The 12,396-nt window shown below is 40.8% G+C and overlaps 1 non-coding gene across 1 annotated transcript; it reads right to left on the bottom strand.

Annotated features, from left to right (window-relative positions):
• Nucleotides 1-3,420: 3,420 nt before the first annotated feature.
• On the bottom strand, nucleotides 3,421-3,527 carry LOC116741072. The gene has a single exon (XR_004346046.1). It is a non-coding gene; the product is annotated as a U6 spliceosomal RNA (small nuclear RNA).
• Nucleotides 3,528-12,396: the final 8,869 nt, after the last annotated feature.

Below are 12,396 nucleotides of genomic sequence, written 5' to 3'. Positions count from 1 at the left end.
TAGTATGTGTTCTTTTGTGACAAGAGGGAGAAAGTTGTGAAGATACGGGGAAGGAGCATGGCTGAATTGGGAAGGGTTTGTATGAATTGGGAAACTGAAGCCCAGAGAGGGGGAATTCTCACCCCTGGTCCCACAAGATGAAGAGGCTGGACACCAGATCTCCTGACATCAGGGCAGAGCGATTCTGCTTATCTAACAGTTTTGTTCAAGGTCATATATTCAGCAGTACGACTGGGAAGAGGGCCATCATAACAGCTTGAATGAACTTCATGAGGACTTCTGGCCACCAGGTGGAACTGCACACGAAGCAGGTTGCTCAAGGTGGATTTAGCTCAAGGAGGTACAGTTTGTAAAGGACCAAAGTACTTTCATACAGAAGTGACAGACAACACAACTCCTAGGGAGTAACTTTAAGGACAGTATCATAGGAAGGGGAGCCAGTGCTTTACTTCACAGAAATTTATGCAGTATGTGACCTACGAGGTAGGTAGGCTTAATAATGGCCCCCAACAGGTCCATGTGCTAATACCTAGAATCTGTGGATTTTACCTTACATAGCAAAGCTTTTTCAGATGTCATTAAATTAAGGATCTTGAGATGGGGCGATTACCCTGGATTACACGGTGGTCCCTAAATGCAAGCACAAGTGTCCTTATAAGAGGGAGGAAGAGGGAGATGACAGATAGAAGAGGAGAAGGGAATGTGATCACAGAGGTAAAGATTGGAGTGATGCAGCCACAAGCCAAGGAACACCAGCCCCCACCAACAAAATAAGAAGGAAGGAACGAATTCTTCCTTAGAGACTTCAGGGAGAGCGCAGCCCTGCCAACATCTTGATTTTTGGCTCAGTGAAATTGATTTCAGACTTCTGGCCTCCAGAACTGGTGAGAGAAATCTGTATCGTTCTAAGCTACCAAATGGGTGGTAATGTGTTACAGCGGCTGTAGGAAAATAATACAGATGTATGTATTGACTATCTACCTATTCTAGGTACTTGTGATAAAAGAATCAATTAGACATAGCCCCTGATGTCAAGTTTTCTAAATAGTCTGATGGAAGGAGAGATGTGTGAAGGAAGGCTTCCTTGGAGGAGATGATGCTTGAGCCCAATCTAAAAACAATGAGCATTCTTTTTATTTCTTTTTCATCTCTGATTGCTGTGGCTAAAACTTCCAAAACTATGTTGAATAACAGTGGTGAGAGTGGGCAACCTTGTCTTGCTCCTGATCTTAGTGGAAATGGTTTCAGATTTTCACCATTAAGAACAATGTTGGCTGTGGGTTTGTCCTATATGGCCTTTATTATGTTGAGGAAAGTTCCCTCCATGCCTACTTTCTGGAGAGGTTTTACCATAAATAGGTGTTGAATTTTGCTGAAAGCTTTTTCTGCATTTATTGAGATGATCATATGGTTTTTTATCCCTCAGTTTGTTAATATGGTGTATCACATTGATTTGTGTATATTGAAGAATCCTTGCATTCCTGGAATAAACCCCACTTGATCATGGTGTATGATCCTTTTAATGTGCTGCTGGATTCTCTTTGCTAGTATTTTGTTGAGGATTTTTGCATCTATATTCATCAGTGATGCTGGCCTATAGTTTTCTTTTTTTGTAACATCTTTCTCTCGTTTTGGTATCAGGGTGATGGTGGCCACATAGAATGAACTTGGGAGTGTTCCTCCCTCTGCTATATATTGGAAGAGTTTGAGAAGGATAGGTGTTAGCTCTTCTCTAAATGTTGGATAGAATTCACCTGTGAAGCCATCTGGTCCTGGGCTTTTGTTTGTTGGAAGATTTTTAATCACAGTTTCAATTTCAGTGCTTGTGATTGGTCTGTTCATATTTTTAATTTCTTCCTGATTCAGTCTCAGAAGGTTGTGCTTTTCTAAGAATTTGTCCATTTCTTCCAGGTTGTCCATTTTATTGGCATGTAGTTGCTTGTAGTAATCTCTCATGATCCTTTGTATTTCTGCAGTGTCAGTTGTTACTTCTCCTTTTGCATTTCTAATTCTGTTGATTTGAGTCTTTTCCCTTTTTTTTTTGATGAGTCTGGCTAATGGTTAATCAATTTTGTTTATCTTCTCAAAGAACCAGCTTTTAGTTTTATTTATCTTTGCTACTGTTTCCTTCATTTCTTTATCATTTATTTCTTATCTGATGTTTATGATTTCTTTCCTTCTACTAACTTTGGGGTTTTTTTGTTCTTCTTTCTCTAATTGCTATAGGTGTAAGGTTAGGTTGTTATTTGAAATTTTTCTTGTTTCTTGAGGTAGGATTGTATTGCTATAAACTTCCCTCTTAGAACTGCTTTTGCTGCATCCCATAGGTTTTGGGCTGTTGTGTTTTCATTGTCATTTTTTTCTAGGTATTTTTTGATTTCCTCAGTGATCTCTTGGTCATTTAGTAGCATATTGTTTAGCCTCCATGTGTTTGTATTTTTTACAGTTTTTTTTTCCTGTAATTGATATCTAGTCTCATAGTGTTGCTGTTGGGAAAGATACTTGATACAATTTCAATTTTCTTAAATTTACCAAGGCTTAATTTGTGACCCAAGATATGATCTATCCTGGAGAATGTTCCATGAGCACTTCAGAAGAAAGTGTATTCTGTTGTTTTTGGATGGAATGTCCTATAAATATCAATTAAGTCCATCTTGTTTAATGTATCATTTAAAGCTTGTGTTTCCTTATTTATTTTCATTTTGATTGATCTGTCCATTGGTGAAAATGGGGTGTTAAAGTCCCCTACTATTACTGTGTTACTGTTGATTTCCCCTTTTATAGCTGTTAGTCTTTGCCTTATATATTGAGGTGCTCTTACGTTGGGTGCATAAATATTTACAATTGTTATATATTTTTCTTGAATTGATCCCTTGATCATTATGTAGTGTCCTTCTTTGTCTCTTGTAATAGTCTTTATTTTAAAGTCTACTTTGTCTGATAAGAGAATTGCTACCCCAGGTTTCTTTTGATTTCCATTTGTATGGAATATCTTTTTCCATCCCCTCACTTCCAGTCTGCATGTGTCCCTAGGTGTGAAGTGGGTCTCTTGTAGACAGCATATATATGGGTCTTGTTTTGTACCCATTCAGCCAGTCTATGTCTTTTGGTTGGAGCATTTAATCCATTTACATTTAAGGTAATTATAGATATGTATGTTCCTATTACCATTTACTTAACTGTTTTGGGTTTGTTATTGTAGGTCTTTTCCTTCTCTTGTGTTACCTACCTAGAGAAGTTCCTTTAGCACTTGTTGTAAAGCTGGTTTGCTGGTGCTGAATTCTCTTAACTTTTGCTCATCTGTAAAGGTTTCAATTTCTCAGTCCAATCTGAATGAGATCCTTTCTGGGTAATCTTTTTTTTAACATCTTTATTGGAGTATAATTGCTTTACAATGGTATGTTAGTTTCTGCTTTAAAAAAAAATTTGGAACGCTTCACAATTTGCATGTCATCATTGCGCAGGGATCATGCTAATACTTCTCTGTATCGTTCCAATTTTAGTATATGTGCTGTCAAAGCAAGCACGCTGGGTAATCTTGATTGTAGGTTTTTCCCTTTCATCACTTTAAATATGTCCTGCCACTCCCTTCCGTCTTGCAGAGTTTCTGCTGAAAGATCAGCTGTTAACCTTAAGGGGATTCCCTTGTACGTTATTTGTTCCTTTTCCATTGCTGCTTTTAATATTTTTTCTTTGTATTTAATTTTTGATAGTGTGATTAATACGTGTCTTGGCATGTTTCTCCTTGGATTTATCCTGTATGGGACTCTCTGCGCTTCCTGGACTTGATTCCAAATCAGAAAAGCAGAAGTAAAATTGTCACTGTTTGCAGATGACATGATACTATACATAGAGAATCCTAAAGATGCTACCAGAAAACTACTAGAGCTAATCAATGAATTTGGTAAAGTAGCAGGATACAAAATTAAGGCACAGAAATCTCTTGCATTCCTATACACTAATGATGAAAAATGTGAAAGATAAATTAAGGAAACCTCCCCATTTACCACTGCAACAAAAAGAATAAAATACCTAGGAATAAACCTACCTAAGGAGACAAAAGGCCTGTATGCAGAAAAGTATAAGACACTGATGAAAGTAATTAAAGATGATACCAACAGATGGAGAGATATACCATGTCTTGGAATGGAAGAATCAACACTGTGAAAATGACTATACTACCCAAAGCAACCTACAAATTCAATGCAATTCCTATCAAACTATCAATGGCATTTTTCACAGAACTAGAACAAAAATTTTCACAATTTGTATGGAAACACAAAAGACCATGAATAGGCAAAGCAATATTGAGAAAGAAAAATGGAGCTAGAGGAATCAGGCTCCCTGAATTCAGACTATACCACAAAGCTACAGTAATCAAGACAGTATGGTACTGGCACAAAAACAGAAATATAGATCAATGGAACAGGGTAGAAAGCCCAGAGATAAACACACACACATATGGTCACCTTATCTTTGATAAAGGAGCAAGAATATACAATAGAGAAAGGACAGCCTCTTCAATGAGTGGTGCTGGGAAAACTGGACAGCTACATGTAAAAGAATGGAACTAGAACACTCCCTAACACCATACAGAAAAATAAACTCAAAATGGATTAAAGACCTAAATGGAAGGCCAGACACCATAAAACTCTTAGAGGAAAACATAGGCAGAACACTCTATGACATAAATCACAGGAAGGTCCTTTTTGACCCACCTCCTAGAGAAATGGAAATAAAAACAAACAAATGGGACCTAATGAAACTTAAAAGCTTTTGCACAGCAAAGGAAACCATAAATAAGACCAAAAGACAACCTTCAGAATGGGAGAAAATATTTGCAAATGAAGCAACTGACAAAGGATTAATCTCCAAAATATACAAGCAGCTCATGCAGCTCAATATCAAAAAAACAAACAACCCAATCCAAAAATGGGCAGAAGACCCTAAATAGACATTTCTCCAAAGAAGATATATAGACTGCCAACAAACACATGAAAGGATGCTCAATATCACTAATCATTAGAGAAATGCAAATCAAAACTACAATGAGGTATCACCTCACAGTGGTCAGAATGGACATCATCAAAAATTCTACAAACAGTAATTGCTGGAGAGGGTGTGGAGAAAAGGGAACCCTTTTGCACTATTGGTCGGAATGTAAATTAATACAGCCACTATGGTGAACAGTATGGAGGTTCCTTAAAAAAATAAAAATAGAACTACCATATGACCCAGCAATCCCACTACTGGGCATATACCCTGAGAAAACCATAATTCAAAAAGAGTCATGTACCACAAAATTCATTGCAGATCTATTTACAATAGCCAGGATATGGAAGCAACCTGAGTGTCCTTCAACAGATGAATGGAGAAAGAAGATGTGGCACATATATACATTGGAATATTACTCAGCCATATAAAGAAATGAAATTGTTATTGGCAGTGAGGTGGATGGACCTCTGTCATACAGAGTAAAGTAAGTCAGAAAGAGATAAACAAATACTGTATGCTAACACATATATATGGAATCTAAAAAAAAAAAAGGTTCTGAAGAACCTAGGGGCAGGACAGGAATAAAGACGCAGACTTAGAGAATGGACTTGAGGACACAGGGAGGGGGAAGGGTAAGTTGGGACAAAGAGAGAGAGTGGCATGGACATATATACACTACCAAATGTAAAATAGCTAGCTAGTGGGAAGCAGCCGCATAGCACAGGGAGATCAGCTCAGTGCTTTGTGACCACCTAGAGGGGTGGGATAGGGAGGGTGGGAGGGAGGCGCAAGCGGGAGGGGATATGGGGATATATGTATATGTATAGCTGATTCACTTTGTTATACAGCAGCAACTAACACACCATTGTAAAGCAATTGTACTCCAATAAAGATGTTAAAAAAAATAAAACATAAAAAGAGTGAGCAGGAGTTAGCCAGGTGAAGAGAAAGAAGTATATGCCAATAAGAAGAGGAGCATCAACGATACAGTGAGGACTCCCAGAAGCCCAATAAGGCCTGAGAACCACACCCAGAGGGCATGTAAACAGGAATGACGTTCAAGGTTGCACTGCAGTGTGGCTCCATGGAGACAGGGCTGCCACTTTGAGATTCTTTTCCTACCCCTCCACTGGGGACTGCATGAGAATTGACCCTATGACTCAGGAATCAGGATTCAAAATGCAGCTGCCATACCAGCTGAAAAATGACCCCAGGTATCCCCTATTTCTTGACATTTCTAACTTCCGACTTGGAGTCCACGCAGGGGCATGTGGTCTGCTGAACCAGGTGGTGGATCCATGCCAAGCTTCAAGGGAGGCTGGGAAAGTGAGTGTCTTGGACTTTCAGCTTCCCAGTTGAAGGTGGGCTATATCAAGAGTGCTCAGAAGCTAGGCAGCCAGAAAGAAGGACAATTATCACTAGGAATGGAAATGAGCGGATGGATTTAAATGGCTTTGCAGATTTCCTCAGAGAGAAAGTATCTCAACTACTGAAGGAAATTAAGGAACTCTTGGCCATTAGGATTTTATTAACTCCTAAAGGGAGCCCTCCACTGCCTAAGTGGACACCCTGGCCTTGCAAATTGAATGCCGCTCTCTGCGGTTGCATGATGTTTTATGATCGGTGTACGTGGATGCTATCCTTTACAAACCACCGGCCATTAAGGAAACAGCATGTGTTTCCATCACTGCTTCTCTGATCAGCCCAGTCTGACATTTCAAGTATTTTCTATTTCAACCCAGAAGGCCACTGTTCATGTCTTTATCCCAAGCATCTCAGAAGGCTGAGGAGACGATTCTGGGGGCTACGTCTTGCCTAACAGGGATGTGGGAGCCCCTGGGGGCATCTTGGGTTGCTCAGTCTTTGTTAGGAGGTCCTGCTTCTCCTTAGAGAGATGCTCTCCCTGGAGTTGAATCTTTTCTCGCTTCTCCTTCTGCAGGGATATCCTCAAATCCAGACATTTTGGAAAGATTTCCATTTTTCCAGAAAACTTGAAGTCACACATCATTGTCATCGTTGTTATAATAACCAACTTTCATGGCTCAGCAAGGACCATAGAGTCCCTTCACTTAATGCCACAACAATCTTTTGAAGACATATAGATCGTAATTCACATTTTTTCTGGCCACGCTGCGTGCCTTGCGGGATCTTAATTTCAGAGATCGAACCCGGGCCCCAATAGTGAAAGCGCCGAGTCCTAACCACTGGACGGCCAGGGAACTCCCTGTAATTCACATTTCATAGGTGGGGAAGCTGAGACAATGAGACATTAAGTGATTTAGGTAGCGAGGGTGCCAGGATGTGGGTCAAGGCCAGAGGGGATGTGCTCCTCCCTCTCTACATATTTAATCTTAGCTCTGGTCACTCACAAGGATGTCGTAGGGCTTCACACTCAGGTCCTGCTACAGTGACATAAAGAAAAAGCCTCTGGGAAGGTGCGAAGAAATGCAAGGGTTTGCAGCAACTGAAGATTCTGCTTAGACCCCAAATACCCAGCTGAGAAATACGGACATTTGCTGTGTGGTGGGAAAATCAAGCAAAAGCCAGTACCATGCTCAAGACTTGGGACAGAGTGACAATGCTCCCTAGGTCCTGAGTGGCAGGAGTGGCCGTGGCCCTGACAAGCTAGCTCCTGGGCAGTGGTCAGCAGAGGTAGGAAGGGGCACGGTCAAGGGCAGCGGCAGCAGCGCCAACAGTGCCAGGAGCATTTGGCGGCTACTACCAGCCGTGAGGACTCCGCTTACAGCCAAGCTGGGGGGCGGGTTCAGTGCCGTGGCCCGCAGGAGGAGGGCATCGGTGACCCCTCTTGTACCCACAAGCTGGCGGAGGCTGGGGTGTATGGCGGTCACATCCGAGCTCCTCTCCCCACTCGCTCTGTGCTGACTCGGCTGCCTTTCCGCTGTGTCGCTCGCATTTATCTTGGCCACTCTCCCTCCGTGGTGCTTACCGCTCGACCCCTCTCGGACATAAACATTAATGTTGTGGGGAGTAGTTATTAATAGCTCAGAGTTGTCACATGGCTAATTTAGGGGAGATAAACGGATTTGCAGCTTTCATCTTCCCCAAATGAGAGAGGAAGGGGAAAAAATTGCGGGTACCAAAAGAGATATTTTTGGATAGCAGCTTCTAACATGAGAATGATGCTGAGATTTCCCATTTATTTTATGTGCTATGAAGTCAAATCATTTATAGGCAAAAACAAACACATTACTGAATTTTAAAAAAATACAGATTATTTAAAAATTCTAACTATATGTATCTGGTAAAACTAGTTGAACAGAAAGAGTGTGGAGGGGAAAACATGATAACTTCTGCATTTCAGAGGAGACTGGGCCTGAGGTAGATGGGCTCCCTGGGGTCTGGAATGTGCCCATCCCACCTACATCTTTCCCATGCTTAGTCTTTTCCCTGGCCAGTCAACTCATCACTGCCACAAGCTGGGTACCAAAGAACACAGCAGGATACAAACTCTGGCATGTAAAAGGGATCCTGATCTATTGCTTGCTGGTGCTCTAGGCTTGGCCTTTGAGCCTCGTGTGCCTTAGTTGCCAGTGGAGAGAATATTTCCCTCATGGAAATAAATCAACACACAGTTGCTACATAAACCCCGAAGTGACCCACGTGAGTTCCTTATGTCTCTTTAGAGTGGTGGCCTTCCTGTTCTTCCTGTTCACAGCTTGCTGGGGTAGCCACTGCAGACCACCTAACACACCTGCTCCCACTTGCTTCCCTAGGAAAAGAAAATTACTCATCAAAATGAGAGAAAGTGTTGCTACGGCTGGTGAGACACCAATAGGAAGCAAACAGTGTTGAATTGTTGATTCATTTCTGAAAGTAAATATGCACAGAACCAAATGCAAAACACAAGCCACGTTGCTGGGTGAGGAAACAGAAATGATAGCTATCCCATTATTCTGAGCTTCTGTGTGAGCATGATGTGTTTCAGGGGACTCAATTTAGAGATCAGCCAGAGGAGCCTCTGCGAGACTTCTGTGCACATCCGGGTTCCGTGGGCATCCTGCGATCTGTGCAGTGTGCAAAGGCCATTAGCAGTCTACACGGCCGTGGGCTTAGTAATCACTTCTCTAGGGTCTTAGCTGAAAGTCTTGAGATGTGAGCCCCTGTTTCAGACATGCCCACTACAGGAGCCAATTCCGCCAGAGCGGATTAAAGGCGTGTGTGGTAGGACAAATCTCTTCCTCCATTAAAGCCATCTTATCCTTGCCTTTTGAAGATGACACTTCTTCTTTTGAAGAAGCCACAGTCACCAGCATGTAAACGAGGAGCTCTTTTCCCAGGATTGGAGATTTATCCAGTTCTATCCACATGCTCTGGCCTGCTGCTTCTGCAAGAATTGTCAGGTACTGGCCAAGGTCAAGAGACCTGTCGGTGCCCCAGAGACTGGGACTCAGCAAACTGGCAGAGGAAGGGAAGGGACGCTGTGATCCCTTGAGCCAGCCAGGCTCATCAGACCTCAGAGGGGGAGGCAAAGATGGGGAGGGGGAAGAACGCTTAGAGGAAAAACAGTTGACATTTGAACAATGCAGGGGTTGGGGAGCCGACCCCCTGTGCAGTCAAAAATCTGCATATTATTTTTGACTCCCCCAAACTTAACTACTAGTAGCTTCTTGCTGACTGGAAGTCTTACTGACAAATGGTCAATTAACACACATTTTGTATGTTATACACATGTCCATATATATTTTATGCATTCGTGACATACCTTTTTCTTTCCTTTTTTTTTTAATATTTCTAGGCTACACAGTTCATCATGAGCTTTTCCAAATTTTTGCAAATTTCCAAATTTTCAATGTATTTATAGAAAAACATCCACGTATAAGTGGACCTGTGCAGTTCAAACCCGTGTTGTTCCAGGGCCAACTGTACCCAGATTTGTTTCACTGTGAAGCTCTCAAAGTCATTCATTTTAATCACAGCCTTCCCCATGCAGCTTTTAATCAGTGGCTCCATCCTTCCATTTAATAACGTCCTTAGCACTTTTTTTTGGTGAGAATGCTAAAGGGATTGAGGAATAAAGAGACACCATGATGCTGTTGACTGCACAAAACAGTCAACATTTGAGAAATTTTAATAAACAAATTTACATGTAACTCTTACACTCCCACACCATGTTTCATTCTACAGAGGCTCTGAGGTAGCTTATAAGAATATAAATAATATGATAAATAAGAGTTGAAATTTTAAATTATAGCGTAGGAAAATACAGACATAATAAAGAGATATGTCTGGTAGAAACCCAAGAGTTATATATGGTTCAATAAGGCAAAAGGGTGACTATTTAAATTGGGGAGAGTTTCCTGTCCACCAAAATAAATCAGAAATATAATTTATTACAAATATCACTGTTTTGATTCCTTTCCCTTGAATTATATTAATTCTTCAGGCTAAATGAAAATTTTCTGGTCAGTGGGTCTAAAATTTTTCTTTCACATGGAGCATCATAGAAGAGACAAAGCAACAGCTTCAACATCATGTCTGCAGTAACGCAGAAGTAGATTTGTGTAGTAGTTTCTTACAGAATTCCTCAGTGTGAGCAGAGGGGCCGTTTAAGAAAGACTCTTTTACAAATCAGTGAGCTGGAAACCAGAGCGGCAGAAATCACTGCCACGGAAAAGAATAAAGAAAAAAGAATGAAAAGAAACGAGGACAGCTTGAGAGACCTCTGGGACAACGTCAAACACACCAACATTCTCATTATAGGGGTCCCAGAAGGAGAAGAGGGAGAGAAAAGGCCTGAGAAAATATCTGAAGAGATAATAGCTGAAAAATTCTCCAACATGGGAATGGAAACAGTCACCCAAGTCCAGGAAGTACAGAGTCCCAGAGAGAATTAACCCAAGGAGGAACACGCTGAGACACATAGTAATCAAACTGACAAAAATTAAAGACAAAGAGAAAATATTAAAAGCAACAAGGGGAAAAAAGAAAGAAAGCAACAAGGGGAAGCAACAAATAACATACAAGGGAATCCCCATAAGACTATCAGTTGATTTCTCAGCAGAAACCCTACGGGCCAGAAGGGAGTGGCACGATATATTTAAAGTGATGAAAGGGAAAAACCTACAACCAAGAATACTCTACTCAGCAAGGCTCTCATTCAGATTTGACAGGAAACTCAAAAGCTTTACAGACAAAAGCTAAAAGAATTCAGGAAAGGCTCTCTTGCCGCAGGAATTAAGTAATATGTAGTTCTCCAATGGTTAGGTCTAATGTCCTCAAGTACATGTGGTGTACTCGGTGTACATCAGAATTATTTGCTAACTTGTTTAAAAATATACAGATACTTAGATTCGCTATCTTGCCATAGATTCAGACTCAGTGAATTGAAGTGGGCATCTGTATTTTTAATAATCTCCCCAGGTGTCCCTTATATCTGCCAAAGAATGAAAACCATCAGTCTGTTCTGGTCCTAGAACTTCTCTGGTTCTACCAGCTAGGGTCCTTCTCTGGGGCTTCTTTTTAGATTTGCTTAACATATTCAGACACTTTAGGTAATCGCTTCAAAAGATACCTCACTGGACCTCCCCAAGTAAACAACCAAGTCAATAAACTCAAGACATATAAAGCTTTACTTTTATATACCAGATCAGCAAGTGCAAGGAAACGTCCCCCGTGTGTTGGATTCTAGCAGATTTAAGTTGTAGAGCATGAATTAAAGTTGTATTCATTAAACACCAGGAAGGTAATTATGTTTGGGAATATGTAAGTGCTTTCCCTCATGGGTAGGAAGAAAGGCATATTAGAATCTCTACTGGATTCATTTCCCTTTCTCCTGATAACTTTTCCCTTTCCAGGATGTTTTCTTTGTGTCTACATGGGGCTCCCAGTTCAGCAATTTGGCTGAAATAGTCAGCTGAATACGAGTCAGTTTGGTTAACAAAAAGTTAATTAAACTGGCTGCTTATTAATTAAATAAGTAGCACATACGTTTAACAAAAACTGGCCTCAAAAACCTACAAAATTATTACATGTGCACAAAAACTTTTCAATGAATCATTAAGTATATTAGCAAAATATACACATTTAAACATCCATGAAGGAAGGTGGTTAATTAAATGATGTTGCATTCACAGGATGAACTAATATGCAGTCATTAAAAAGTAATCCATTCACCATAAAAATAAACAAAGTACTAATATTTTGTGAGTGAACCTCAAAAATATGATGCTAAGAAAGGGGAGTGATATCAACAAAATGGCACGGGAGGATGTCCCCAGCTCATAACCACACACACGAATAACAATCTGGCAGCCATTCATGGACAAAAGTGCCTTTGTGGGAGCTTTGAGAACCAGATGGAAGGTTGCAAAAACCTAGTGAAGCCCAAGATCAAAGAGACCTACTTTGAGAAGGCATGTCCATGTCCTGGTGGAAGGCTTG

The sequence above is a fragment of the Phocoena sinus genome, chromosome 15, assembly GCF_008692025.1.
Source record: "Phocoena sinus isolate mPhoSin1 chromosome 15, mPhoSin1.pri, whole genome shotgun sequence".
NCBI lineage: Eukaryota > Metazoa > Chordata > Mammalia > Artiodactyla > Phocoenidae > Phocoena > Phocoena sinus.
This window is presented reverse-complemented; position numbering and strand designations above follow the sequence as displayed.